Source organism: Spermophilus citellus (genome assembly GCF_964194105.1).
Source record: "Spermophilus citellus genome assembly, chromosome: 18".
NCBI lineage: Eukaryota > Metazoa > Chordata > Mammalia > Rodentia > Sciuridae > Spermophilus > Spermophilus citellus.
This window is the reverse complement of record NC_138200.1, coordinates 34,976,687-34,981,489: the sequence shown is the minus strand read 5'-3', so window position 1 is coordinate 34,981,489 and position 4,803 is coordinate 34,976,687.

Sequence of the window (4,803 nt, the reverse complement as noted above, 5' to 3'; positions counted from 1 at the left end):
AGGAGTGATGGGGCTCCTCTGTCCCACAGGGCTGCCTGGAGGACTCTTGTCTATTTCTGCTCTGGATAGATTTGGAGGATCTTCGAGAGCAAAGCCAGAGGAGGATTAGAGTGGAGCGCTTTATCAGCCACAAGGACAGGCAGCTGAGCTGTCCAGCCAGCAGGTCCAGCAGGCCATCACTGGCACAGAAAAGACACAGTGACTGCTTGGAGAGAGAGTGCAGACAAGATGAGCTCGAGAGAGAGCGCAGACAAGGTGAGCTCGTAGGAGAAGGTCAGAAGGAGAAACCCAGGGAAATCAAGACTCTCCGCTGCTCTGGAGGAATAATAAGGTCAGCAGAGGTGATGCAAATTCCAGCCACTAAGGCAACCCCTCCCCTCTCCCTTCTGAAAAGCTAACACGTGGGGGTTGAGGCGCATCTCCTGAGTCAGTCTGCAGCACAAGTAGAATTAATGAAGGCAATAGCATTGAAATGCATTGTATTAATAGACGCAAGCAGAAAATAAGTTAAAATGACTTTCATAAATGAGTCCAAACTAGGATCATAAAGAAGATGCATTGAATAATAGGTGCAGGGGTGGTAGGGGGAGGAGGTGTCGGGGAGGGTGCGAAGACATTGAGAAATGATTACCCAAAGTTATTTATTTGAAGCCCAGGCGACAGCAACCCCAGAGATGAACTATCTGATTAAACTGAAACATGAAAACATGGCAGTAATTCAAGGGACTGGCACCAGAGAGAAGAATGAGACCAAAGGAAAATTTGAAAATCAAGAAAGTAAAGATTGTGCGTGCCGCTACCTAATGGTATTCTGCAGCCCTGTGCAAAGTGGAGTCGCCAGGGTCATGGTTCCACTGGGGAAGGTCAGTGATGGATGCAGTGTCAGAGAAGCACCGTCCAGTCAGCTTCTGGCACCTGTAATACAGATGGAAGTTTGACAGTGACAGTGACTCTAGAGGAAGAAAGCCAGGACCAGTCAGCCTGCTCTCAAAGAATTTGCAAGGAAATATGGATGTAACATGAGTCTTTCCTATGGCCCCAGGCTTCAGAGTTTCCCATGAATCAATTGGAGCCCAAGCAATGAAATCTCAGGCCAGATACTGTGGTTTGGTGGCTTTGCCACAGTTGTACCAGAAAAGGCAGGGGAAATGATGTTCCTATAGTAGCAGGTAGTGGTCTCACCAAACACTCCATCTCCTCTCCCCACCATTCCCAGCCCCCTTGCCATTGGGGAAGGGATTTTTGCAAGTACCTTATAATCTTGGTTAACAGATTTAAGTGGAAGTGACACACTGGCAGAGCTGATGCATGGGAAGGTCAGCATAAAACCCTCTAGATGTCTCTTCCCCTGCTTTAGCCACAGGGGGCATTTCAAATGGTAGAACCCCCATCATCCTGAGCTCCTGAGTAGGTATATGGAGAAAAAACCCCTTCCTCTCCTTATTCCTACCACTAGCTGACCTGAATAGAACAAGGTGATATGCATCAAAAATAAATCTATGATGTGTCAAATCTTTGTTGTGTTGAGATATTATTATAGCAGTGTGTTCCTACATATTCTGTCTAAAAACTCCACCTAACACTTACCAGTTACTATATAAGTTGATACCTGCAAAATAATTATGGCATCAGCAAGCTCTTTTAAGATTTGACTATTTAAGTTCAGTGATAATTTATCGAAAAGGTAATAAGTTCCAGGGATTATACTAACCCAGGACTATTGAGATGAATAAGATTCAGAACTTTTCCATCCAACTGTGAGGCAAGTTCATGGGTACATAATAATGATACATAGTGTGAGAAGTTTTACTGTATTGGGATCAAACATTCTATGGGGAAACCAAAGAGCTTAATTCCAGAAGTTTAAGGGGTAGGAAGAGGATCAGGAAGACTGTACAGAGGCAGCACTCTTTGAGCTGAGTTTTGGAGGATGTGTACAGATAAATGTATTGGGTAAAGAAGGTTTGATGTACATTTAAGTCAGAAGATAGAGGAAGATCTAATCATCTTCCTCTTGCTTCTCTTCTGAGCCTACTTACCTCCTATATATACTTTAAAATCATCACAGGGATCTGGGTGCAGTGACACACACTTGTAATCCCAATGACTCTGGAGGATGAGGCAGGAGGATTGCAAGTTGGAGGCTAGAATAAGCAATTTAGAGAGGCCCTAGGCAATTTAGTGAGACCCTGTCTAAAATTTTAAAAAAAGAAGAAAGAAAAAAGGGCTGGGGAATGTAGCTCAGCGGTAAAGTGCTTCCTGGGTTCAATGCCCACTCCCCACTCCCCTAATCCTTAACCTCTCACCCCAGCCAAAATCATCTCCGGCTTTTCCTGGAAGCCTTTCCCACCTCTGTGTCCCCTCTTCCAATGCCCAGGGTGGCGCATGCAAACTCCAAATCTCTACCTCTGCAACACCCAGCCCTCTGACCTAGCAATATTTTGTCATTCTGCCCAGGTTTCTCTGTCTTCCCCATTGTGTTGGAACCTCTTTATGGAAGAGACTGTCACTGTATTCCCAGTGCCCAGTAGAGGTCTTGGTCCACAGTGAAAAAAGTAAATAAAAACTGGAAAAATGAGAAATTCAACCCAAAACAACAAGATTTCATCACAGGCTTAAGGAATTTTGTTTTGTTTTGTTTTGTTTCAGCTTTTAGAAGTAATGAGGAGGAAAGTAATGGAGAGGGAGGGCTGCACAAAACAGACATCCAGGGGCAAAGAGAAAGTGCAGCCCAGTTGAGGAAAAAATCAGCTGAGCCAGAAGAAGACCGACCTTTACAAGTACAAGGAGGAACAGCAATTCAGTGAGGGAAGGTCATGGAGGCCCATGAGCTATTGACTTTGTTAAATCATTAGTGGATTGGCTATTGACCAGAAAATAGCATCTTTCTTCCTTATGATTTCTAATTTATCCAAGAGCCTCTCTGGCTTTCTGGAATTTCTGTTAACACATTTCAGTGTTTCAATGGTAAATTCCAAGTGTCAGAGTTTTTATTGACATTTCCCCCAGGCTGAGACCTAAAGCTGATCCTGTATCTAGCAATCAACAAATACTTGATGAGCCCTTGTTATGGACTAGATGTAGTGCTGCGAGTAGTGGGGTCTCTGTGATAGACAGCACACAGAGGAGGGCCCATCTGCCAGAGGAGACAGACAGACTACACTGTCTGATGACCCCCAGGAGGGGAGGAAGGGTGCAGAGCACACTCAGCTAACTCCAAGCATCAAGGAGACAGGGAGTGGAGTCGGGTGGTGCTGGTGAATTAACATAGGGGAGAAGAGATCTTAAGGATCAATAACAATGGAAGTCAAGCTCTGTCCTCAAGTCCAAAGAGGAAGTTCAGGGCCAGAAATTAGAGAACTGTCAAAAAGCCAGAAGTCAGAAAAGCCTGAGCAGAGTTGACAGTGAGGAACAATAGCAGGAGGAGAGAGATGACCTAAGACCGCTGTGAACTAGGCGGGGAGTCCCAGTGCCCAGTTGAATTGGCTGCTGCCATACATTTTGTGGGTGGGTGGATTTGTCTAAAGGCTCAGAATCTGGGTGTACATCTGTTTAACTTTTTAGGCCATGATCCACAAAACCCAGACCCAAGGTGGGTTTGAAGTCAAGATTGAGTCCAGTCCAGCAATCATGAGTAATTGCAAAAGCAAGCACTCCTGAACTTGGTGGACATTTTTCAAACACAAGGCGGGCCTACGTGGATATCAGCCAGGCTTAGCTCATTCCTGTTTTCTTTCTCATCCATTTTGCTCATCAGTTATTGCCATAGCTCTGAACATATTTTTCCCCAGCAAATGCTCTGAAAAACTTATCTTCCCAGCTCTGCTCTCCAGGCCTTTTGTATTTCTCTTCTGCCGCAGTCTGGCTGGGCACAATTCAGGAGCCACTTGTCAAAAGAAACGAACTTTATTTTTAGAACACACACACCAAACCACACAGCTCCTCAGGAAAAACCCTCAGAGCCCAACTGCCACCACCAGCTTCCCACAAGCCTCTCAACCTCCTCCACCCCTCCTGCTCTTGAGGCCAATTGGCTGGGTTGCATGGGCGGAGCCAAAAAAAGTCCCCCAATGAGGAGCTCCGTGGTCTGAAAGGGCAGGGAAACAGCCCAATGAGCATCACCGCAGAGGAGCCAATCAGTTGGCAGCTAGAAGTTTGCTGGCAGCTGGAAGTTTGCTGGGGCCCCTTCAGCTGTGGCTCTCAACACTCTTCCTTTCTCCAGATTCTGAATCTCAAGAGCTGGTTTGCCAAGCAGAGACCCTCTCAGAAGGTCAGAGGAAGCCCCAGAAAGGATGTTCTTTAGTGGGTCGGAAATCAGGAAAGACTGGAAACTTCCACCTTTTAAACATTTTATCCCATCCCATGTGGAACAGGTCACCAAATGCCAAACATGACAAAAACATGAGTGCTGTTCAGACATCAAGTATTGAATCTACTCAGGAAGAGCACAGCGCTGTCCTGGGACAGCACTAGGGGGTGTTGTTCCATGGGCAAGATCAAGTCTCCCAGTCCACGCAGCTGCCTCGTGTCTCTATGATTATCAGACTCCAAGTATAGGTTAGACCCAGGGTTTCAAGGTTGATTTCCTCCTCACTGATTCAACAGCTTCAACCAACCTTATTAAAAACCTCAGCTTTGATGGCAGGACACACGCTAGATTTTCCTCCTACAGAATGATCCTATTTTGGAACCTCACAGGCGCCGCGTTGCTTGAATACTTTCCAGGTTTGGAATCAATCCTGCTCGAGCCGGGTTGTCGAGAAAAAGGTCCCCAGCTATCTTCCATTCATTTCAGATGCTAAA